General features: G+C 38.4%; 1 protein-coding gene across 8 annotated transcripts in view; it reads left to right on the top strand.

Annotated features, from left to right (window-relative positions):
• The window catches only part of LOC108710030 (teneurin-4), an 835,304-nt gene that overhangs the window by 404,980 nt on the left and 402,912 nt on the right, over window positions 1-27,412 (top strand). For all 8 annotated transcript variants that reach the window (XM_041584600.1, XM_041584599.1, XM_041584601.1 and 5 more), the window contains exon 6: window positions 24,370-24,460. The gene's annotated coding sequence lies outside the window, so the exon portion shown is untranslated. The remainder of the gene's footprint in view (window positions 1-24,369; window positions 24,461-27,412) is intronic.

Below are 27,412 nucleotides of genomic sequence, written 5' to 3'. Positions count from 1 at the left end.
TTGGGGCTCATTTATCAACACTGGGCAGTTACCTATAGCAACCTATCAGTGATTAGCTTTTTAAAGCCAGCTGCAAGTAAAATTGATTGGTTGCCATAGGTTACTGCCCATGGGCAAATTTGCCCAGTGTTGATAAATGACCCTCATTGACTTTCTCTCATTTAGCCATCCACATTCTGGACCAAATTAGGCAGATCCATTTGTTTTCTAGCTGGGCCAATGATCAGATCAAATTGAGGCCTATGTAGACTTGTGAAAGGACTACATCGATGTGCCATTGTGGTCCTTGGTCCATCTGCCACAGACTAATAATTAAAATGTTTCAAAATAATTTCCTTTTTCTCTGTAATAATAAAACAGTACCTTGATCCCAACTAAGATATAATTAATCCTTGTTGAAGACAAAACAGGCTTAATTCCATTTAAATGATTTTTAGTGGACTGAAAACTCAAATTACATAAAGACTCCTTATTCTTCAGGTCCCAAGCATTTTAGATAATAGGTCCCATTCCTGTAGATCTATGACAACAAATAAATATTCACCATAAAAGTTTCGACCTTGAGGCTGAGGAACAAGGAACATCTAGGTGCTCCTCCAAGATTGTCCATCTCTTGGGCCAATTATCTGCTGTTGAAGATGTTTAGGGGCCATATGATAATAAAACAATTAGGTCATTACCGAACCAAATCTGAATGCTAATTTGCATATGCAAATCAGGGACGGGAAGGGAAAAAGACAACAGCTCACTGTGACAAAAAGTTATGTGAATTTAAAGATTCACATTGGGATTTAGCTAGGCACGAGGATTTGGCCGAATCCAAATTCGGAATTCAGAAAGGACCCCATGCATGGCCTGGTCTGGAAGGGCTGAGTCTGCAGTTTGTGTCTGGTCAGCTTGACAATGAAGGCAATTCCCACTCATGTGTCTAATTCATGACGTGTTTAAGAAAAAAACAGATAAACAAGATTTTCATTTAAAATGGAAGGGAAAAAAACCAACAAATACAAAGCAATAAGGGATCACAACGCATGGTAAACATTTAATTAGATGTCGTGCTTGGAGGGGGTATCATGGCAGTGTATTGTATTTTGTACATGAACATGAAATCCAATATAGAACATCGATTATGTTGTATTGCAAGATGTAGAATATAAACCCAGGGCTTATTTTTCCCATGTCCCTTGGGCCTTGCAGCAGTGCAAAACAATGGAGACCAGCAGGTAGAGTTTTCATAAGATCTCCAGGGGATTTTCTTATACGTCTGACCTTTGCCACGTCAAGGTGATTGTGTAAAAGTGATGACTCCTCCGATTCCTCCCTCTCGGCCCTGGAAAGTCTGCTCTTAAAATGATTTAGGGTTGGAAAATATCAGCCACGTTTCTAACCTAGATGAGTTTTCAGACAATAATTCAGTAGGTCACTTTTCTCCCTTGAATTTATGTCAGGCTAATGGAAGGGATAATTGCGTGTGTCATTGATGGGAAAAGGAGCCATATTGCACAGCCCTTCCCCAGCTGGTAGGACTTGTCAGCGCCATATGGATGAATGACTGAGGTATTTTGCATTGTTGGTTCAAAAGAAAGTATTTATCCAGACAGGTGCTGTCCCACCGGGGATATTTTTTATGCTGATGTGGATTCAATTACAATTACTGTGTTTCTTTGCACAGATATTACCTTGGGAAAACAATTCATAAAGCAGACTAGCCTTTAATACTCTGAATTTCAGGGGAAACGACCAACACATAAACAGGCAACATGAAACTCACACATATCAGATACATTCATTTTTTCCCCCCATGGGGTTGCAACCCTATCATTGTTACATTATAGAAACCTTGTGCCAACCTCACTTACTGTATCTTCCAGGGTCCTTAAAGTAAATAGGCCCTTAAACGTGGGACAGGCTCTTTTCAAATGTCACTTGAGACACTTGCCAATCTGATGCCCAAAATATGTCACATGGGCTCATAAGAAATCACAGTTAAGCAGATAATCTGCATTGGTCCTTGTTTAACTTTTTTAAGGGGCAGATTCACTAAGCTCGAGTGAAGGATTCGAATGAAAAATACTTCGAATTTCGAAGTATTTTTTTGGTACTTCGACCATCGAATTGGTTAAATTCGTTCGAATTCGAACGAAATCGAACGAATCGAACGAAAAATCGTTCGACTATTCGACCATTCGATAGTCGAAGTACTTGCCCTTTAAAAAAAACTTCGACCCCCTACTTCGGCAGGTAAAACCTACCGAAGTCAATGTTAGCCTATGGGGAATGTCCCCATAGGTTTGCTAATCTTTTTTTGATCGAAGGATTTTCCTTCGATCGTTGAATTAAAATCGTTCGAATCGTTCGATTCGAACGATTTAATCGTTCGATCGAACGAAAAATCCTTCGATCGATCGATCGCAGGATTAGCGCTAAATCCTTCGACTTCGATATTCGAAGTCGAAGGATTTCAATTCGAGGGTCGAATTTCGAAGTATTTTAACCCTAAATGTTTTTGTTGGAAGTTAGAAGGCACAACATCCAATTCGGGACATATTACAGGGGTCATTTACAAATTGGAAGTCCGGGTGCAAAATTAAAAAAAACGACTACAATCTGTCATTTTATTGTACTTTTCACCCTGCTTTGCATGGTATATGCATCGCTGAAGGTCTATTCTTTTCATTTCAGAGAGCATGAATGCAGAGTAGCTTTGTATTCATGGGGGCAGGCAAGAGAAGGCACATAGTTGGGAGGTATAGTCACTGGAGTTATCCTGCCATTTTTCTGGGGTATAATATATGGCATTGGCACTGTATTTATCCTATCGTGTGTTCTGGGGTATTATACATGAAATTAGCTCTGTATTTATCTTGTTGTGTGGTCTGGGGTATTATACATGGAATTGGCACTGTATTTATCCTGCCATGTGTTCTGGGGTATTATACATGAAATTAGCTCTGTATTTATCTTGTTGTGTGGTCTGGGGTATTATACATGGAATTGGCACTGTATTTATCCTGCTGTGTGTTCTGGGGTATTATACATGGAATTGGCACTGTATTTATCTGCTGTGTGTTCTGGGGTATTATACATGGAATTGGCACTGTATTTATCCTGCTGTGTGTTCTGGGGTATTATACATGGAATTGGTCCTGTATTTATCCTCTGTGTGTTCTGGGGTATTATACATGGAATTGGCACTGTATTTATCCTGCCGTGTGTTCTGGGGTATTATACATGGAATTGGCACTGTATTTATCCTGCTGTGTGTTCTGGGGTTATTATACATGGAATTGGCACTGTATTTATCTGCTGTGTGTTCTGGGGTATTATACATGGAATTGGCACTGTATTTATCCTTCTGTGTGTTCTGGGGTATTATACATGGAATTGGCACTGTATTTATCCTTCTGTGTGTTTTGGGGTATTATACATGGAATTGGCACTGTATTTATCCTGCTGTGTGTTCTGGGGTTATTATACATGGAATTGGCACTGTATTTATCTGCTGTGTGTTCTGGGGTATTATACATGGAATTGGCACTGTATTTATCCTTCTGTGTGTTCTGGGGTATTATACATGGAATTGGCACTGTATTTATCTGCTGTGTGTTCTGGGGTATTATACATGGAATTGGCACTGTATTTATCCTTCTGTGTGTTTTGGGGTATTATACATGGAATTGGCACTGTATTTATCCTGCTGTGTGTTCTGGGGTTATTATACATGGAATTGGCACTGTATTTATCTGCTGTGTGTTCTGGGGTATTATACATGGAATTGGCACTGTATTTATCTGCTGTGTGTTCTGGGGTATTATACATGGAATTGGCACTGTATTTATCTGCTGTGTGTTCTGGGGTATTATACATGGAATTGGCACTGTATTTATCTGCTGTGTGTTCTGGGGTATTATACATAGAATTGGCACTGTATTTATCCTTCTGTGTGTTCTGGGGTATTATACATGGAATTGGCACTGTATTTATCCTGCTGTGTGTTCTGGGGTATTATACATAGAATTGGCACTGCATTTATCCTTCTGTGTGTTCTGGGGTATTATACATGGAATTGGCACTGTATTTATCCTGCTGTGTGTTCTGGGGTATTATACATGGAATTGGTCCTGTATTTATCCTCTGTGTGTTCTGGGGTATTATACATGGAATTGGCACTGTATTTATCCTGCCGTGTGTTCTGGGGTATTATACATGGAATTGGCACTGTATTTATCCTGCTGTGTGTTCTGGGGTTATTATACATGGAATTGGCACTGTATTTATCTGCTGTGTGTTCTGGGGTATTATACATGGAATTGGCACTGTATTTATCCTTCTGTGTGTTCTGGGGTATTATACATGGAATTGGCACTGTATTTATCCTTCTGTGTGTTTTGGGGTATTATACATGGAATTGGCACTGTATTTATCCTGCTGTGTGTTCTGGGGTTATTATACATGGAATTGGCACTGTATTTATCTGCTGTGTGTTCTGGGGTATTATACATGGAATTGGCACTGTATTTATCCTTCTGTGTGTTCTGGGGTATTATACATGGAATTGGCACTGTATTTATCTGCTGTGTGTTCTGGGGTATTATACATGGAATTGGCACTGTATTTATCCTTCTGTGTGTTTTGGGGTATTATACATGGAATTGGCACTGTATTTATCCTGCTGTGTGTTCTGGGGTTATTATACATGGAATTGGCACTGTATTTATCTGCTGTGTGTTCTGGGGTATTATACATGGAATTGGCACTGTATTTATCTGCTGTGTGTTCTGGGGTATTATACATGGAATTGGCACTGTATTTATCTGCTGTGTGTTCTGGGGTATTATACATAGAATTGGCACTGTATTTATCCTTCTGTGTGTTCTGGGGTATTATACATGGAATTGGCACTGTATTTATCCTGCTGTGTGTTCTGGGGTATTATACATAGAATTGGCACTGCATTTATCCTTCTGTGTGTTCTGGGTATTATACATGGAATTGGCACTGTATTTATCTGCTGTGTGTTCTGGGTATTACACATGTAATTGCCACTGTATTTATCCTGCTGTGTGTTCTGGGGTATTATACATGGAGTTGGCCGTGGGATAAGATGGAGGAGTCTTTGTAGAAAATTACTTTAATTAGCATCTCCCAACACAAAAATCACCCACAGCGTATGTGAACTAAGTGGTGTGTAGGTAAAATAGTATCCACAGTCTGTAAGAACTGAAAGGATAAACAGAATCCGATACAGTTTTGAATATGGAGAGAGGTTATTTTTTTAAGCTATTTTTCATGAAGCTTTTGAAGTTGAGACGTGCAGTCCAGCCGAAAGCTCAGAAACAGGTTAAACAGATGAGGTGCTGCATCAAATTAACTGCTACCGTTCTGCCACAAGTAAAGTGGGAGATGAAAAGTCAGGCCTCCAAATCAAAGCTTATTTTTCTTCCTGAAAAGCTGATGAAGGCAATGAAATCCTTTCCAGGGAGATAAATAAGATGAAAAGTTTTTGAACAGGTTGATCCACCGCTGAGGAAAATTTAGTGCAGGTCTCAGAGAGCAGCTGCACAGGAGTCGGAATGACTCGACGAACAATAGGGGGCTAATTGTTCTGCTGGATGGATTGGTTATGCAAAAATATGGGAGAAAATATTTAAGATCCTTATTGCAGTGTACAGAGCCCCGCAGGTTTGTGTGACAGTTTGTATAAATGAAAGCTGACTCGTTCTTAAAACATTGTCGTTAGACAAATCACTTGTGCCGCTCAGTATCTGTAATATTCCTCTACTTTGAACTGATTGTAGCATTTTTGGAATTTTGCATTCATTTCAAAGGGGTTGCATTATTTTCTTTAGGGTATAGACTTCTGGGAGACCCCTATTCATTTCATTCTTTCACTGCCTCTGTGTCCTACTTCTGCTGCTGTCTCTATCACATGGCTAACACATTCTGTTCTGATGTTTTAAATAAAAAAAAGTCAGACCAAACTAGAATTCACAATTTACCCTTATTTATCATTAAAAAAACCACGTAAAAAAATCTGATCAGGAAAAACCACGACTTTTTCTGATTGTCATATGAAAACGGTGTCTTTTTTGGGTTGTAGCGTAAAAAAATCAGAATTTTTTGGATTTGACTCTTTGAAAAGCCTGAAATATTCGTTTTATCATATGAAACCCAGAGCAGACCATAACATCTTCAAATTGCAAATAGGACCTCTACAGTTGACTTCTACAGGACCTTCAACAGGTTTAAGATGGAGTATTTTCGGATTCTGACTTTTTGGGTATAAAAAAAATGGAGGTTTTTATTCAATAAAAAAAATCTGATTTTACAGTAAAAAAAACACATTTTTTTGGACTTTAATAAATAACTCTCTTAATTAAGGGACCCCTTAAATCTTAACATGATTACAAACATGAAAATCACGTCATTCTCATTCTGTTACAGTAACTAGTACAGGTATGGGATCCGTGGGATCTGGAAACTCGTTATCCAAAAAGCTCTGAATTATGGGAAGGCCATCTGCCACAGACTCAAATAATTACAATTTTTCAAAATGATTTCCTTTTTCACTGTCATAAAAAACAGTACCTTGTACTTGATACCAACTAAGATATAATTAATCCTTGCTGAAGACAAAACAGGCTTAATTAAATTTAAATGATTTTAAGTGGACTGAAAACTCAAATTACATAAAGACTCCTTATTCTTCAGCTCCCAAGCTGTCAGGAGCTACCTGGGATCGAACTCTGAACTTTACACTTACAAGCTCCTGCATTTTCTCATTGAGCCACTGGAGACCTTTGGATTCTAATTCAACTGCTATGATTAAAGACCTTCTACCTTTTATGTTTGCTCACCTCCTCCTCCTCCTTCTTGCTCTACCAGGTGTTGGTAATTTGATAATTAAGGGCCTTTATAAGCCTGTTACTAATGTTACTCCGGTGCTTGATCATTGAAGTTCCCAAGCTAGATCCTGCATACTCCTTGTTCCTGTGACTCCTGATTCCTGCTTTTGTTCCTGAGATTCCTGCTTTTGTTTCTGAGATTCCTGCTTTTGTTTCTGAGATTCCTGCTTGTTCCTGAGATTCCTGCCTTGTTCCCTGTGCCTGTGTTCTCTGCTACAGTTCCCCTTACCTGCTCTCTGTTTGATCTCCTGGTAATTGACCTCGGATTGTTTACTGGACTACCCTCTGCCATCAGCCTGCCTCCGACCTCGGCCTGCCATACGGACTTGTTTTGCCATCAGCCTGCCCCCGACCTCAGCCTGTTTCTCGGACTTGCTTTATTGTTGCCTGCCCTTGACCACCAACCTGGTGTAAGAACTTATATTATTTATCTTTTGTTCATCTGTTATTTTGCCATACTTTTCATTATTAAAATACTATTCTGCATAACATGTTTCCGGCCTATCAAAACCTCAAATACCCGCTGTACTCGTGTTATACAGCACCAAGGCTCGTAACTACCAGCCACTCACCTGTGGCCAAGCCTGACACAAGCATTCTAGATAATAGGTCCCATTCCTGTATATCTATGACAACAAATAAATATTCACCATAAAAGTTTCGACCTTGAGGCTGAGGAACAAGGAACATCTAGGTGCTCCTCCAAGATTGTCCATCTCTTGGGCCAATTATCTGCTGTTGAAGATGTTTAGGGGCCATATTATAATAAAACAATTAGGTCAATACTGAACCAAATATGAATGCTAATTGCATATGCAAATCAGGGACGGGAAGGAAAAAAGACAACCGCTCACTGTGACAAAAAGTTACGTGATTTTAAAGATTCAGATTCAGATTTAGCCAGACATGAGGTTTCGGCCAAATCCAAATCCTGCTGAAAAAGTAGAATCCTGGGCGAATACCAAACCAAATTCTGGATTTGGTGTGTCCCTAAAAACAATTTGATTAAAAAAAGAGGCCTAAGGAGATCTATGGCATCTAGAGGCTATAAAAACCTCTTGGATTAGAAGCTCATCCATCCTGCAGGCCTCCAGTTGGACAGCCCTGATCTAGAAGACCAAATAAGCATTTACACCATATCCCATTTAACTTCACAAAGTAATTGACAGATGGTCCCTTTCGCAATTGGAAGATACCTTCATGATGTTCGAAAGTTTCGGGGTTCTTGTTTTTGTTCGATAATCCAAAAAATTGTGGTTTCCAATTTCCATTTGATAATCCGAGTAAATCGGATTTTTCAGGTAACAATTTAAAAAAGGTGCACAATTCAAATTCTCTTGAGTCTTTTCCTGCACAGACAATTTTCGATCTGAAATTTTAGTACATTTTTCCAGATAGTGGTTGGGTGTTTGGTCGAAGTTTTATTATTAATATTATGGGAAACATTTGAACTTTAATAATTAACTAATTAACTAAATGTTTTTTCTGTTAATGAATTGGTGAGTGAGTTTGTTTACATGATTACAATGTTTGCATATGCACCCCTTAGTATACTGTAGCTCTAGACCAGTGTTCTCCAGTCCGTGGCTCGTGAGGAACATGTTGCTCATTGACCCCTTGGATGTTGCTCCCAGTTGCCTCAAGCTGGTGCTTGCGCTTGAATTCCAGGCTTGGAGTCAAGTTTTGGTTGCACAAAAACCAGGTGTACTGCACAACAGAGACTCCTGTAGACTTGCAATCCACATAGGGGCTACCAAATAGCCAATCACAGCCCTTTTTTGGCATCCCTTGGAACTATTTTTATGCTTGAGTCGCTCACAAACTCTTTTAACATTTGACACACCCATGCATCTTCATCTGCTGGTCTGCACCTTTTCAATTTCAAACATTTGGTTATATGGCTCTGTCAAATTCGATATCTGTGCATTGGGTAGGTTAATGAGAAGATGGCTATCCTCAGGTGTACAAGCAAAAAGGGATTGTATTCTTAAAGCTCAGTCCCAGTTATCAATAATTTAATGCTTCGATAAATACACAGACTTTCAGACAGTGTCTAAATATTGTTTTCAGCTAAAGCCTGGAATGTCTTTTAATTCATTCCAGTTAACCTTCCTTACAGAAAGCTCTAATCTGTGTCAATGTGAGTCCATCAAAATGCTTTCATTACAAGTGAAGATTCTTCTTGCTTCGGGCGCATGCAATAAATCAGAGGTCTTAGTCTGCCGATCGCAAACAATGTATTAGGAAAATAAGCAGGTGAATCCTCACGATTATATATTCGACAGTAGATTGCAACTTTACCGAAGATTTATTTAGGAACAGCACCTGAAGGATGAATACCAAGTAAATTCATTTCTGTGCCTCGGTGAAGTTGAAATAAAAGTACAGACTTGAAGTTCTAAAACTTTAAAGGAATAGGGTCGCCTATACCGGAATCACCAACAGTGTAATTACTGTATATTTACAGGTATGGGATCCATTATTCGGAAACCCATTATCCAGAAAGCTTTGAATTATGGGAGGCCATCATCTCATGTCTCCATACCCACTGTATGGCACTCCCGTCTTCGGCGGTGTCCCTTCAAAGATGACGGCGCCCATGATACACGTGGTCCGACGCCGGCGTGATGACGTCATGTGCCTGGTGTGAACTTTGAAAATAAAAGGACTTCCAGGTCACGGGTTCGATGCCAGATTATAGGAATTTCTGAATTGTGTTCCTGGGTTTTCTAAATTCCTGACCCTTGGCTTGACTTTGATTCTTTCTGCCTGCATTGTTGAACTCTTGCCTGAACTTGACTAAGCTTACACCTGACCCCTTTTGGATACCGCAAACTTTAACCCTATGCTTCCTCCTTGGTCTGGACGTCTCCCGCTGGGAGCTGATAGGCCCCCTGACACCATCCAGGCACACAAACACTGGAAAGTCATCAAAGACTCAAATACATTAAATCAGGGGTCCCCAAACTTTTTTACCTGTAAGCAACATTCAATTGTTAAAAGAGTTGGGGAGCAACATAAGCATGCAAAATTTCCTGGGAGTGCCAATTAATGGCTGTGATTGGATATTCGGCAGCCTACAAGTGGCTCTGTTGGCAGTACACCTAGTTCTTATGCAACCAAAACTTACCTCCAAACCAGGAATTCAAAAATAAGCACCTGTGTAAAGGATATTTGGAGCAACAGCCAAGAGTTTGGAGAACAACATGTTACTCATTAGCCAGTAGTTGGAGATCTGGTTTCATAAGAACCAATCACAGCCCTTATTTGGCACCACTATGAGCTTTTTCATACTTGTGTTGCTCCCCAACTATCCATTTAGTTTGACCTCCTTATGGTCCCAGAGTTACATGAAATGTGTCTAATTGGAAACGCATGGACCAAATGCAATCTTATATCATGCCTTAGACTTTTCATAGACTCAGTTTATATGTAATTGGTGATGACAGATGAGCAAAATTTTTCGAGTTTCAGTCCAAAAAAATAAATTGGCGGCAATAGACCTCAATGGATTTTGCCGAATTTTTGCCAAAGCAAAAAAAAAATGTTGGTGGGATCTGTCACAAGTAGTTTATGGGATGTGCTCCTCATATCCAAGGGTCTGATTTACTAACATTCAGATTTTTTTTTATAAACAATTATTATTTTTTTAAATTTCTGTAAAACTCCAAAAATTCTAGACTTATTGAGTGTAAAAACAACAAAAAAAAACTCTAATAAGAAACTTTGCCAAGTAAAATCAGTCGAGGTCCTATTGAAGTCAATGGGAGCTGAGCTGATCTTATAGGACCTTTTTTTTAGCCATTCTGACTGTTAAGAGGTTTTCAGATTTTATTTCACTAGTAATTGTCCTAAAACTGGGCAGCAAACTGGAAAATGAGGTTCAATATTGATAAATGCACTTTGGCAAAAATAATATAAATGCAAGTTATACACTAAATGGCAGTGTGTTGGTCCTGCATATATAGTGAATAAAGTACCCCCTCTTGTAAAATATAAGGATATTATAAGTTACCGAGGAGTTTCATGACCATATAAATGAGGCCGAAGGCCGAGTGCTTTTATACAGGTCATGGAACTCCGAGGTAACTTCTAATATCCTCATATTTTCCAACTGGGGGTACTTTATTTATTATAATAAGTTTCAGTGAGTCATGTGACAGAAATGACATCAGAACTCACCGTTTATAACTGATGACATCAGAACTCACCGTTTATAAGGATATAATTTACAAGATACTCAGTCTCCCCCTCTATGCAGAGAAGGTAAAAGCCTATAGCTACTTCCCACGCTGGCAATGGGGGTGGCTACAGTCACTCACTCACTTAATTGTACACTAAGATACTTCACCGATCTTGTATACGGCGCCACCACTTGCGCTAAGACATCGCTTACACTGCTAACACAGTCTAATGTTGTTGGGCAACAGACACGCTCTGGATTTTCATCTGATTCATTAAGAATTCTATTGCTTCATTAAACATTTTACAAAGGGACTAAGTTTTACCTGCAACTTATTTGCTGCTTTCAAAGTAAAACCTTGATAAAGGCCCTAATGTGAGCCGAAACGTTGGACACGTGAGTGATGATTCAATAAAATTCACTTTGAACTATTTGGAGTGCGGATCCATTTTGAAGATTATATATATATATATATATATATATATTTAGAACTTGATCTAACCCTAATGTTCAATATCAAATTCTTTTTCTCACTTGCTAGCATATTTATGAAACTAAAATGGATAATTCATGGGGGAGGGGGAGAAACTCCATTAATTCCATCAAAATGAAAATTGCATCGTTCCACTCGTTTTTACAAATATTATTAAACAAAAATGCTGAATATACACCTCCCGCTGATATCTATACAAGCTTGCCAGGTCATAGACATTTTTTTTCCATTCAAATATTATTATAAATATTAAACATTTGAGTTTTTTCAGAATTATTTATTAATGTAAAATTTTAAATTTGCATTTCTTCCTTGAGAAAAATAACGAAACAAGTTTTAGCGAGTATTGATGGGCTAATTTGTCCAACTAATTTGTCATGCGAATTTTGATGTCCGCATCAACTCTGACACTCGCGTCAATCTTTTTACGCCGGCGTTAAAGGCAATGGCCATCCGATTAATGTTGACACGTGACAGTTTTGACGCGAGTGACTTTTCTGACGCACATCCAAACACGGAAATACCGTGATATCTTTAAAAGGTTGCCAGGTCACAGCTGCCACAGTTTTTTTATTCAAGTTTTTGAGAATTTTTTTAATAACCCTTTGAGTTTTTATGAATTATTTATTAATGTATTAAAATTCTAAAATTTAATTTTTTGTTGAGAAAACAACGTTAATCTTGAATTGTAATATCTAAGCCTTTTACAGTAAGGAGTCACCCTTAAATCTATTAATCATATCGTGAATAGTGTACCCCCTAATGCAATATACAGGTATAGGAAACTTATCCGGAAACCCTATATCCAGAAAGCTCCGAATTACGGAATGGCTGTCTCCCAAAGACTCCATTTTATCCAAATAATCCAAATTTTTAAAAATGATTTCCTTTTTCTGTGTAATAATAAAACAGTAGCTTGTACTTGATCCCAACTAAGATATAATAAATCCGTATTGGGGGCAAAACCAGCCTATTGGGTTTATTAAATGTTTAAATGAATTTCTAGTAGACTTAAGGCATGAAGACCCAAATTACGGAAAGATCCGTTATCCGGAAAACCCCAGGTCCCGAGCATTCTGTATAACAGGTCCCATACCCGTTTAAGGATATTATAAGTCACCAAGTTGTTCCATGACCATATTAAGGCCTTAGCCAATTATACTATTATACTATTATACCGGTCATGGAGGAACACCTCATATTGTACAAAAGGGGGTACCTTATTTATTAAAATCTACAAGTTGTACTGGTCATGTGACATGAATTACATCACTGAGCACAGATTATAACTGATGACATCACCAAGCACCATTTATAGGGATATAATGGACAGGATAATTATGACTCTTGTGTATTATATAGTGAATAAAGTACCCCCTCTTGTAAAATATAAGGATATTATAAGTTACCGAGGAGTTTCATGACCATATAAAAACACGAGGCCGAAGGCCAAGTGTTTTTATACGGGTCATGGAACTCCGAGGTAACTTCTAATATCCTCATATTTTACAACTGGGGGTACTTTATTTATTATAATACACAAATTTCAGTGAGTCATGTGACAGAAATGACAGAACTCACCGTTTATAACTGATGACATCAGAACTCACCGTTTATAAGGATATAATTTACAGGATATTCATGGCTTTTGTGTATTATAAGACATTATACTACATTTTGTTTGTGTGAATTTCCTCTGGGTGCTCTGATTTTCACCCACAGTGTGTTTGTGTTAAAGAACAAGATTGTAAGCTCTACTGCGTCAGGGACTGATCCATTTGATGAAAAATGTCCCCAAAGCTTTGCATAATAGGGCAGGCTATAACATCAACACATATGAATATTGTATAGTTGTGTGCACCTTCGAGCACTATGATTTCTGAGTTCCATAGCTTTATTTATAATCCCATTATATACCTAAGGTTAATGCTTTAGAGACCATTGTATTACCTGTGAAAGCCTTCTGCATGTTCAGCACCACAAGCAACAGTCTATCAGGTTTCACAGATAATCTCTGTTGGCATCAAATTCCAGCCGTGTCCTTTCAGAGCTGTTGTTAATTGGTTGCCGATAGTTTTTTTTCCTCCAGCTGATGAACGGCTTATTAAATTTGCAGCAGGAAAGTGCTGAGCTAAATGGAATTCTAATGCTTTCCTTTAGTCTTGTGCTGCACATTTGCAGAAAGAGTTGATTGTTCTTAAAACAAAGGAAAGACAAGCAAGAGGAACGATGATGGATCCGGGTGATTAAGGATGTGTTTTATGGATAAAGAATTTTGTATATGAAATAGAATGGTTATGGACACCAACTCAGCCGTGGGGAATTAATTTATGCATCTAAATGTAGAGTGGAAGCAGGAAAGAACTGTGAACTTGCAGACCCAGATCCATTACCATAATGTGAATTCCTAGATAGTGAATGTTCATTGAGTGTCCTTCCAAAGGGAGACAGAGGTTAAAGGGCATGTAATGGCAAAAAAAATAAAATCCAATTTTTACTTTCTTTAATGTAAAAGAAACCTATCTCCAATATACTTCAATTGAAACATATCTTCCATTTTTATATGAAACCTGACCGTATGCAGTGAAATTCTTCCTTCATTTACTGCTTTGGATAGGAATTGTCAGACAGTCCCTAACTGCTGGGCAGGGAAACAATCATACTTAGATGAATGATCCAATATATCTTATAGGGGGGCTCCTTTTGCCTAGAAGATGTATTAGAGCTCACTATTAAAATCTCTCAGAAATCCTGTCTCTCTACATGCAGAATTTGTGCAAAAGCCAGTTATTTTGTTAGATTTTGTTTGTACTGGAATCAATTAAGTTGCATAGTTAACTTAACTGATTCCAGTACAAACAAAATCTAACAAAATACCTGCATTTTGCACAAATTCTGCATGTAGAGAGACAGGATTTCTGTTGATTTTAATAGTTATTGTGCTAGATTTTGTTTGTACTGGAATCAGTTATTTGAGTGAGTTCTAATACATCATACGATATCATAAGATATATTGGATCTAACTGTCAATGAATATCTGACACCCAACTGCTGCATGAAGACAGAATGAAGAGAAACAGATGCTAAGAGAGGAATAGCGAATTTAAACGTGAATTTAAAATTGATTGTATTTAGAAAGTTTCTTAAAGGGATCCTGTCATCAGATAACAGGTTTTTTTCAAAACGCATCAGTTAATAGTGCTACTCCAGCAAAATTCTGCACTGAAATCCATTTCTTAAAAGAGCAAACAGATTTTTTTATATTCGATTTTGAAATCTGACATGGGGCTAGACATTTTGTCAATTTCCCAGCTGCCCCTGGTCATGTGACTTGTGCCTGCACTTTAGGAGAGAAATGCTTTCTGGCAGGCTGCTGTTTTTCCTTCTCAATGTAACTGAATGTGTCTCAGTGAGACATGGGTTTTTACTACTGAGTGTTGTTCTTAGATCTACCAGGCAGCTGTCATCTTGTGTTAGGGAGCTGCTATGTCGTTACCTTCCCATTGTTCTTTTGTTTGGCTGCTGGGGGGTGGTGATATCACTCCAACTTGCAGTACAGCAGTAAAGAGTGATTGAAGTTTATCAGAGCACAAGTCACATGACTTGGGGCAGCTGGGAAATTGACAATATGTCTAGCCCCATGTCTGATTTCAAAATTGAATATAAAAAAATCTGTTTGCTCTTTTGAGAAATGGATTTCAGTGCAGAATTCTGCTGGAGCAGCTCTATTAACTGATTCATTTTGAAAAATGTTTTTTTTTCCATGACAGTATCCAGGAAGCGTGTATTACAAATTTTATTTTCGTAATAGTTCCCCTTTAAAGAAAGCACCATTGTCGTAGAACATGTCTAGTAGCCTTTTTTTTCCGAAGGTTTACGTCTTGTGGTCTTCCTATCAGAGGAGCATGTGGATATCTTTTGTGATTCAGCGGTAACAGGGTGATGAACCACCCAAGAAACACGACAGCTTGTATAGAAAGTGTATCGACTAGATCAGTGACACTGCGCCAGCTACATGACATACATCTCATTGTTTTCCGAGATTGAACTCTCTGACATGGAAAATAATCACACAGGGTCTTTCTATAGCTAGTTGTGTAGTATCAGTGTTTGCAAAAGGTTGAAATGAATTTCGGTGATTACTCCGTAAATCTGCTCCGGTAGCTGCTTGAGCTTGTGCAACATTTATTCCTGAAAAAATTCTTTGTCTCAAATATTTGTTTCAGAGTCTCTCACTGAAGAGCGATTTAGTGTGAGATGTGAGAATTTTCTTTTCTTAAATTAGTAAAGACCACTCTTCTGTGGCCAAATCTGTATTTTTTGGAATTTATTTTGCTAATTTTGCAGTACAGGTATGGGACCTGTTATACAGAATTCTCGGAACATGGGGTTATCCGGATCGTTCTGTAATTTGGATCTCATACCTTGAGTCCACTAAAAAAAAATGTTTCACTATTAATTAAACCCAATAGGATTGTTCTGCCTTCAATAAGGATTACTTATATCTTAGTAGGGATCAAATACAAGCTACTGTTCTATTATTACACAGAAAAAGGAAATAGATTAAAATTGTTTTAAATTATTTGATTACAATGAAGTCTGTAGAAGATGTCCTTCCTGTAATTCAGAGCTTTCTAGATCCCATTTACAGATTTATGGATCCCATACCTGTATAGGTTTAAAGAGCAAGGATTAGTGATGGGCGAATAAATTCGCCAGACGCGAATTCGCTACAAATTTCCACGTTTCACTGGTGGCGAATAAATTTGCGAAACTGACGCAAAAATTTGCCAAAAAACTTTGGACGTGCATTGGAAAAGTTGCTTGCGGCAAAACCGGCGTGCGTCAACATTATTCGGACACCCATTGACTTTAACGCCAGCATCAGAATTGACACGGGCATCAAAATTTGAGTTTCGCGACGGGACAAATTCGCCCATCTCTAGCCAGCATACATTACACCTTGTTTACTAGGAGTAGTAAGTGGTGAATGTATAATATTAGTAAAATGGCTTTAAGTTTTAGCCGTAAAAGTTACGTACCTGGCACCCCTCTAATTTTGCGCCCTATGCAAGTGCCTCTTCTGCCTTCCCCTAGTTCCAGCCCTGGGTTGGACCTCAATTAAGGTAGTGGAAGGGTGGCTCAGCCTGAAGGAAAATAAGGTGAGAATTTAGGAGAATGTCCATTTTGGTAGAGCAATGTTTATAATATTACAGAGTTAAAAATGGCTTAATCAAAATATAATTTTGCCGTCCTAATGCACTTAGGCGACATTTTCCATGGTTGTGAACAAGTGCACAGGATTCCTATATTGTTATTCTTGTTATGAACAAGATGTGAACCTGAGTCCTGTTGGAACCTTCAAAGGAGTTGGATAGATAGACATACTGTACCATGAAACGATGTCAGCATAGATATTCTAAGGACAATTCAGCAAGAAAAGCCCTAGGTTTGTATAAAAGAATACCAAAAAGCAATGGTACACAAATTCCATAAAACAAAGTATCATTTTATCCTCTACTTTATATTAAGGTGGTATCTCACCAAGGGTAAATTGTGGTAGGTGGAGATAAATGCCAATGAGGAGCAGATGGCAATAATGTAGCCTTAAAAAGATTAGTTCCTGGGTTTATATGTAGCAGTGGATGGTTAAAGGTAGACAGTGGGGCAAATTCACTAAGATTCATAGTTGAGCCAGCGTCCGCTTCGCCGCACTTCGCCAGGCGTATTTTCGCCATCGCTACTCAAATTCACTAAAATCCGAAGTTGCACTTAGGGGAAGCGTAAGGTTGCGAAGTTGCGCTAGCGTTAATTCGACAAGCAAAGCGAAGTTATGCTAGCGATGCTTAATTGAATTGAAGTTACAATGGAGGAATATGTAGCAGCACTACACAAGCCTGGGAAACCTTCAAAACAGCAAATAAAATTTTTATTTTGCCCTACACATGTGCCCACTGTATAGTTAAGGTGCCATGAGTCAGGAAATGTAGGGGGGAAGGAGGGGAGCCCCCAAAAAAATTTCCATCTTTTTCAGCCTCTCACCCATAAAAAAAGAAATAACACCAGCGTTTTTTGGGACTTAGAAATTTTTTTTACTTTTTTGGAAGCAATCCCTATCTACTCTATTGCACTTCGCCTGGTCTGAGGTGGCGAAGGAAGTCTGGCGTAAAAGGTAGCGTTCAGAAAAATTTGCACTTTAGTGAATTTGCGTAGTTACGTCCGTTGCGCAAATTCGCCAGGCGCAAGGGTGTGAAGTAACACTAGCGAATTTAAGCCAGCGTCCGTTAGTGAATCAGCGAATTAACGAAAATGCGCTACTCTAGCGAATTAACGCTAGCGTTAGGCATTTCGTCCTTTAGTGAATTTGCCCCAGTATATCTAAGAAAAAAACGGCTAAAAATTCAAGATAAAGCTGAGGGACGAATCTAATGTGACTTCTAAACATGGAGCGAAGATGGCCAAAGTTATGAAGGAATGCAGCTTAAAGTGATATATGTATTATTTAACAGAAATAAATAAAAATAAAGTCAGAACGAATGGGCACTTGGTTATTTAATTTACCTTTGGTCAAATACACAAAGATTGAAGCTAAGCCTTCCAGCATCTTGTACGGTAAATATTACATTTTAATGGTGTTCCTCTTGCAGATTGCCGGTAAAATAGAAATCAGCAATTTACATAGTAATTTATATATATGTATGTGAGATGCATTATCTTAATATTCCATAACACCCCCACCATCCGGCTCCTCCATGCCTTGTGGGTTTTTGTTGGTTGTCAGAGTTGGATATCACATGCAAATGTATTACCTTAGCAATGAGCAAAAAAATCATATATAATACCTGGGAGGAAATGAATTTCAATAAGTATGGAACTCAGTTTCCAAGCTTCCAATTTCCCATTCATATGAGTTCACAATTATTTGATCTAATTGTTCGCGAAACTCATAAAAGATTAGAAGAGACTTCATCATGCGAGTGTCACTCAAAACTGTGTGGACCGGGGCTGCCTTTGAAGTTGTGCATTAGTATTTATATTGCATTTAGGAACCAATATTAGGTATTTCACACTTCTTTATGGATTGATCAAGTGCGGCAGAAAATACATTTTCCTTGCGGAGTTACAATTTACAACTGAGATGTGTCGGCTTAGACAGTCTGATGACCCAGAAAATCTAGATCTAATTTTCAGGCCTGAATGTTTGCTTTTTTAAAATATGTTTTTTGTGCTATTTTAATATACTGTATATATATATACTTGAAACAGAGGCCATGGCTTTTGAAGGTCCTCTGTATTTGTCTAGTCAGACTGTTTAGAAAGGATTTCATAGTGTTGCATTATTGTTTTTACAAAAGTGTGACTGGCTGCAGAAAGAGTCTACTTGCCTTGAACAGAACTTTTATAAAGAACAGAGACAGGTGACACAAGGAGCCAGAGGCTTTTTTTCATTCAGTTGAGAAGTTCTGAGCCTTCAGTGCTTAACCATATTGGATTATTAATGGTTTTTGGAAGGAACAGAGATGGGTGAGATAATATGAGAAGGTCTGAGCCTTCAATGCTTAACCATATAGGATTATTGATGGGCTTTGGAAGGAAGAGAGATGGGTGAGATAATATGAGAAGGTCTGAGCCTTCAATGCTTAACCATTTAGGATTATTGATGGGCTTTGGAAGGACCAGAGATGGGTAAGCTATAATGAGGATGTCTGAGCTTTCATACTTAACCATATAGGGTTATTGATGGGCTTTGGAAGGAACAGAGATGGGTGAGATATAATGAGGAGGTCTAAGCCTTCGGTTCTTAAACATATAGGGTTATTAGGGGGCTTTGGAAGGAACAAAGATGGGTGAGATATAATGAGGAGGTCTGAGCCTTCAGTTCTTAACCATGTAGGGTTATTGATGGGCTTTGGAAGGAGCTGAGATGGTTGAGATATATTGAGGAGGTCTGAGTCTTCAGCTCTTAACCATATAGGGTTATTAGGGGCTTTGGAAGGAACAGGGATGGGTGAGATATAATAAGGAGGTCTGAGCCTTCAGTGCTTAAAGGGCATGTAAAGACAAAAAAATAAAATCCCATTTTTACTTTCTTTAATGAAAAAAGAAACCTATCTCCAATATACTTTAATTAAAAAATGTGTACCGTTTTTATAATAAACCTGACTGTATGCAGTGAAATTCTCCCTTCATTTACTGCTGTGGATAGGAATTGTCAGACGGTCCCTAACTGCTGAGCAGGGAAACAATCATACTTATGAACAGCAGGGGGAGCTCCCGCCTTACTTCCCAGCCATGCAGAACTCAAGCAGCTTTGTTTATGACGATCCCTAAGCAGCCCAGACCACACTGAGCATGTGCAAAGTCTTGATCTTGCAAAGATGTTTAACAAAGTTACAAGATGGTGACCCCCTGTAGCCAACTTTGAAAGCATAAATTATTTGTTTTGATTAGGCTTGTGGTGCAGTAAGTTCATGTTTATATTTAGTATACAAAATACAGCATTTCTAGCCTTATTCTATTTTAGACTTTACGTGCCCTTTAACCATATAGGGTTATTAATGGTCTTCAGGAGGAACAGAGATGGTTGAGATATAATAAGGAGGTCTGATCCAACTGAGCTTCACCATATAGGGTTATTGAGGGTCTTTGGGAGGGATAGAGATGGGAGAGATGACGTAAGTACATCTGAGCTATTGTTTCTTCTTCACCAAATATGATTATTGGGGGTCTTTGGAAGGGAGAAAGGTGGGACAGATGAAATGAGAAAGTCTGAGCTTTGCTTCTTCACCAATAAGGTTATGGAGTGTCTTTAGAAACGAGAGGTATGACCTGGTAAGTTAAAAGCAGAAGTTAAAATGTATATCCCCATTCTTTAGGTTTTGAGCCATCCTTTTAAGAGTCACCCCTTTTAAGAGACGCCACAGAGTTATCCAGCCAAAGGTGTGGGCTGGACATCCAAGGCATGTTGTAAGCAGGTGAGGGGTAGGTGAATGGGTGTAGAAGTAGGAGCTGCACTTGGGAGCTGTTTTGCAATTCATCTTTTCTGTTCTGACAACATATTGGAGACTTTTCTGCTAAAAGTAAGCAAAATTCTATTGTGTTGAAGCACAAGCTGTTTTGTGTTGCCATATTACTGCTGCTGAAAAGATTTAAAAATAAACAAATTGTTTTTCCTTCACTCAAGCCTGAATTTATGCTGTAAATCCCGGGGTGATCCCCCTAACCTTCACAGTGGTCATAAAGTCCTAACATAAATAACCTCGGGACTGATTTTGGGTCCCCACTCCTAGAACAGAGAAATACAATGAATCTGTAGCATTAGTAGTATTCTGTACAAAGCACAATTCAGCAGCCAAATATTTAAGTCTGAGTGACCCGTTAATGGGTATGTTATAAATAATTTCTCTAGGGTCAGGTTGGTAGGAAAATAGATTGCATATTAAGCAAGATTTACCATGCACTTCCCATTATTTCTGCATAATAACATGTCCTGTGCCAATGCCAGACCTGTAAATAAGAATTTGGAGGACTTGGCTGCTTCTATTGTGTGGCATTAACTCTGTGATGCCACAAAGGTGGAATTGGTTAAGTTTTGACCTAGTATGCATCAGTTAGAGGGTTTGGAGGTTTTGGGGTGTTTTTTTTCAGTTGTGAAACTGAAGAAGTGTTTATTGTTTGTAACCGAACCCTAAAGTGTATCAGTAGGTCTTTATAGATATGTGTACACACTGGGTTTCTTTTAGAAGGGTTGAACTTGGTGAACTATTGTCTTCAACCCAAATTAAAAATATCTTAATTGTAACATCTGACCCAGCTGTGTGCTCATAGAGAAGTTTAAGAAAATTGTGGAAAAACAGGCTTTAGAAACCGCAGATGCTGTGCTGCAAGGTTTATTACCATTTCAAGCAAAGTGGCTCTTTTTCAAGTGTTAAACAGTGCACATATGTATCAGCGTGAAGTGCTACTGAATGACCAGCTGGGTCTGATTAGCCTCAGATAGCGAATCATCACTCATTAAAGCCCAGGCTGGTCAGTCTCTCAGGAGGTCTGAACAACTCTGACTAGGAGAGACCCGGGGAGAGAGTTGTGGATCCTGACACATAGAATCCTATGTGGCTGTGCACACACAGTCACCCATACAGAAGGTTGTTAATTTGACAGTTTTGTTATTATTAATCTGCCACTGCTGCCTAAAGTTAATCCTGTTGTTTTGGAAAGAAATCTGCCTTTATTGTTACCTGTTTGCTGCCAGCTAGAAATAAAAGCCATTTTTCTTTAAAGGAAATGAATATTTCAGCAACAGATTAAGTGGAATATTAAAGAATCTTACCAAACTGGAATATATATTTAAGTAAATATTGTCATTTTACATCTCTTGCCATGAACCTCCATATTGTGATGGTCTGTGGGCTGCCTCAGAGATCACCTGACCAGAAATACTGCAGCTTTAACTGTAACAGGAAGAGATCACCTGACCAGAAATACTGCAGCTTTAACTGTAACAGGAAGAGATCACCTGACCAGAAATACTGCAGCTCTAACTGTAACAGGAAGAGGTGTTGAAGCAAAAGACACAACTCTGTCTGTTAATTGGCTCATGTGACCTAACAAGTATGGTTTGTTTGGTATGTTTGTGTGCACCGCGAATCATACGATCCCAGGGGGCGGCCCTTATTTTTTAAAATGGCAATTTTCTATGTATTATTACCCAATGGCACATACTACTAACAAAAGATATTATTATGAAAATGATTTATTTACATGAAGCAGGGTTTTATATATGAGCTGTTTTATGCAGTATATATTTGTAGAGACCTATATTGTTAGAGGGGTATAGTTTTCCTCTTAAGAGACTTTTGCTGTTATATCCATATAACTCCAACCCCATGACATGATAGGTTGCAACTAGTGAAGGGCGAATTTCTCCAGTTTCGCTGAAAAATGTGCAAATCTCCCGCAAAATTTGCGAAACGGCAACAAATTTGCAGGAAAATTGTGAAATCAGAAAGTTTCAAGGAAAAATTTTAAAATTCAGACATTTTCACAAAATAATTGTGAGAATCTGACATTTTCTATCGGAACATCGAAAATTGACGCTGGCGTTAAAGTCATTGGGTGTTGACACCCGCTGAATTTGACGCAAGTGACTTTTCTCATGCACGTCCAAAAATTTTTGACGCCGGCGAATTCTTGCAGGAGATTCGCAAATGTATTCGCCCGCATTCGTGTATTCACAGCGAATTCGTGCCAGGTGAATTTATTCGCCCATCACTAGTTGCAATCTAAACTAGTGAACTGTGAAATCACATATTAATCCCTAGTGTCCATAGTGATCATAAGGTCATTTTTAGTCCAATGTCGAGTCCATAGCAGTCTACTTGTCCCTTTGTATTGCTGGATGACTACAAAAGAGTCCAACTGACTGCAAAACCTTCTGTTTTTTTAAACAAACGTTTTATACATTGATAATATAGCATAAACGTAAAGATCGTTTACAATTCCTGCCTATAGAAAGATACTGCCCAAAATATCTTACCACTGAGACGTTCAAAAACTGTAGAGATTCGTATTTCTATTCAGATTCAAACTATAGGGCAGCAGCATCATTTTCTCACTGAAAAGAGATTGGCATGTGGTTCAGAAGAAGTGATACAGGTATCCAACGTGCAAACTCTTTCTTCTTCCAGCCGTATGTTCCTCAGTACTTGTGTGGTCCTTCTTACTTATTTCTCCTTCCAGCCGTATGTTCCTCAGTACTTGTGTGGTCCTTCTTACTTATTTCTCCTTTCAGCTTCTGGTGCTATAATACCAAACTTAATTTCCAAAATGTAAAACATAGCTGATTATTGATTTGAAATGGGTAATAGGCTTACTCAGAACCAAGCAAATCCATGCATATTATGTTTCTACCATGAGATCCAACAAATAAACCAGGGGTTTAATAAAATTGCCCTGTCTGACCAGACCCCTACAGTATAGGGCATGTTTATTCTCTTGACAGTCTCTCATGTAATTAATCTTCTTTACTTGTTCATCATGGGGCATATGAAGGTGGCTTTCCACCATTTTCAACTGTTAACTTACTCGATGTTTTACTAGATGTTCAGCTCCTTTTTGTAGAATTTTAATACATGTATTTATAGTAATATTTATAGCTTATATATATCATTGCACAGTTACAAGGCTTATTGTATGCACTTGTTTTTATGTATTTATGTATTTTGTACCTTGTATTTATAAAACACTAGTATTTAAAATTTTTCTCGGGTGTATCAATATGTCACTCCACTCAGTTAAGGGTGTACAAATATGGCCACTGATGACCTTTTCCTGTTGACCCCTGGTTTGACCTCTATCCAATTTTACTCGGTTGGAGTCTCATTTGATGCACCTGGGTAAAGTCTTGTGGGATTGGGTGGACTAGTAATTGGCGTGTTTATTTGATTGGACCACTATTGTATAAATACTTGAGGCATGGCTCTATGAGTTTCGCCTATGATTAAGTGTTTGGAACACGAAACACGTCAGGCTGCCTGACACAATAAAACTTCTTCACATTTGAACATTTGCCTGGTGGAAGTTTTGCCTTCTTGAGTGCCTGCTCCATATTGATTTGTCATCATGGGAAAAATTCATAAAGGCATTTGCTCAAATACCATGCTGCATAGTGTATTATCACAAATAGTTAAATAAACTGTTTAGGAGACCATATCATCTAGAGGCAATAATAGTTTGTATAACTATCTGCAAATGGAAATAAAATCTAACCTGTTCATCTGTTTTAACAGGTATCCTTGAAAAGACTCCCTTTTTGTTGCCGAAAGATACTGAAAATCGGTTGCCTGTTTAATGGGTTCCCCCTAGATACACAGAAAGAAGGTAAGAGGTTAAATAATCCATGTCTTATCTAATATTTTATAATTACTGTTTATTATATACATGGGCAGACTCTAATGAAGGCTTGAAGGCTGGACCTTCCCAAACCGACACCAACCAATTTCCTACAACTAGCATGATGGATGTTATGCATATAAAATACATACATTTATATACATAAAATTGGCACTGAATATATTCTGCTACCTGGAATTATTACATGTGAAATTGCCACTACATTATAATCTGCCATTTATTCTGGTGGTAGTATACATGGAACTGACAGTGTTTGTGTAGTGATGGGTGAATCGGTCCTGCTTCTCCAAATAATTCACGAAACAGCGAAAATTCGTGAAACGCATTGAATTCAACGGGCTTCAAAATCATTTCGACACACGACAATTTTTGGCGCAACGACAATTTTTATACGTGCATTAAAGTGAATTGGTGTCCAAATAATCTTGACGTGCAAGAAATTTTTATGTTTGCGACAATTTTGTCGAGCAACAATTTTTGACGCAGTTATGCGAAAACATTCGCAGGCTGCGAAATGCGTCAGTTTGCCGCAAATCCATGCCTGCCGAATTTATTCACCCATCACTATGTATGTGTGTTCTGGGGTATTCTACACAAAACTGGCATTGTGTTTATACTACCTTGTGTGCCGAGGGCATTATATACTGAAGCTGAAAAATCACCTTCCACCTATTATATTGTACAGGTATAGGATCCCTTATCCAGAAACCCGATATCCAGAAAGCTCCAAATTACGGAATGGCTGTCTCCCATAGACTCCATTCTATCCAAATAATCCAAATTTTTAAAAATGATTCCCTTTTTCTCTGTATTAATAAAACAGTAGCTTGTTCTTGATCCAAACTAATATATAATTAATCCTTATTGGAAGCAAAACCAGCCTATTGGGTTTATTTAATGTTTAAATGAATTTCTGTTAGACTAAAGGCATGAAGACCCAAATTATCCGGAAAACCCCAGGTCCCGAGCATTCTGGATAACAGGTCCCATACCTGTATATAAAATACAAATAGTACACAAATAATATATAAAAATTACTAAGTGATGTCATCCGTTAAATTGGTACTCCAGCTTCTGTCTTATAAAAAAATAATGCAAGACATTAGGATATTAGACATGAACTCAGAGTCCCATGACCTGTATAAAAGTCCTTAAGGTGCAGCCTTATTTCATGCCAACCTGGAAAATATACCGCACAGATTTCATAGTATCAGGATTTTATTTTGTGGGAAGGCTAAATACGTTTAGAGAGGCAGAGGCAATGGTTTTTGCACCATGCAGGAAATTGCCTTTGCTTTTTACGAGACTCCATACATGGAGTATGCCATTCTATTTCCTTTTAATTCTATTTTAGGACATCGTTTTAAGCACTCTGCTCTCTGCTAAGTTGATAAACCATGCACAATGCAGTTCTCGGCAGCCGCGCAGTCTCAATCCCTTAAAAAAAGATGGTGTTACCAGCTTTTGAAAAAGTTGCTTAAAAATTTAATGCGTGATTGAAAAGTGAGAAATGCCTCTAACTGTCCTTAGAGCCTCTTCTGTTCTAAAGAGGGCAGAAAAGTGGAGTTTTAAAGGCTTGGGTTTCACTACTAAAAAGCTTTGAACCAAGGGATACAGTCTGTACTAAGAGATGGGTTTGTACAGCCATTCTCTCTGTTTCGAACAGAATATAAAGGTGACTGGAGGGCTGCTTACCTATATTGACCTCTCTGTCAGTGGCTTTAGATTAGGGAATGACCTTTTAGGCCAAAGGTGTTGCGTATTTTTGTTGGACATCGAAACATGACTAATTTCTCTTGTGTCTCATTTATTTCATTGTTCTGTGATTGCTCAAGCCTCCAGGGCAGAGAGTCAAAAACATCCAAAGTGGATCATCCAAAGTGATATTGGTTCACTATCAGTACAGCTGCTGTGTAGACGTGTAGAGCAACCCATGATTCAAGTAAAAAGAATAAAGCCTTATGAAAGACACTAGAGTTGACAGGTTACTGTCACTCAGTAGGTCCCTCAAAATGTACGTTGGTAGTTAGCTCCGGAGGTCAACATCCCTGTCAGCTTTAGACAGCTGTCTCCCCATATGCAATCAACTTATTGTGAGGCCTAAAAGCTGTTAGACCACCAAGTGGGGTGAGGAACAATGTACCATGGCTTGGACATTTGGGCTAATTTATTTGACAGCTGCGAATTTGCGGCAAATTTGCCCGTTTCGCCACCAGCGAATAAATTTGCAAATTCGCTGACGAATTGTCACCAGTGTCAAAATCGCCGTTTCGGACAAACGGGACAAATTCACCATCACTTTTGGACAATCAAAATGGAGGATCCTATCTGGTTTGCCAGCTATGACACATAAGTTAGACTTAACTGACTACATATTCATTTCCTTGCAATCAACGCTATCCTGCTGGTGGTCTTTTAGCGATCATTGTCCACCAAGTGACTTTTTTTCTAGTCCACAACCTTCTCAAGATGGTTAGACCAAACTGTATGACATTATTTTCATAGTCTTAGGATGGAAAAAGTTGAACAACATTGCCCTAGATCTTCTAGTAGCCTGTAGCCTGTATGCTACTTATTTGCATGTGCATCCATGGGAGATATGGAATCCCAATGTCAGCTCCTTACTGGCTCTAGGAACCATCAAAAATGTCATCATCTTCATCTTCACAATTCTTGTACTTATCACTAATTTTAACTGATGTAACATAGGGGACAAATGTTCTCAATGGCTCTAAATCATGAGTTTTAAACTTATATTATGTTGTGTAAGCAACAACTGCAAGATCAATAGTGGTAAATTGTAGGGTCTTTGACCAGTTCCAGATCTATCCCGCTACCTCTTTCAAACAGCTTCCCATAATGGCCAACTCTTTATGTGTATAAGGTAATCAGGTGAAAACTATCTCCAAAGTCACTCAG

The sequence above is a fragment of the Xenopus laevis genome, chromosome 2S, assembly GCF_017654675.1.
Source record: "Xenopus laevis strain J_2021 chromosome 2S, Xenopus_laevis_v10.1, whole genome shotgun sequence".
In the NCBI taxonomy this organism is placed as follows: Eukaryota; Metazoa; Chordata; class Amphibia; order Anura; family Pipidae; genus Xenopus; species Xenopus laevis.
This window is presented reverse-complemented; position numbering and strand designations above follow the sequence as displayed.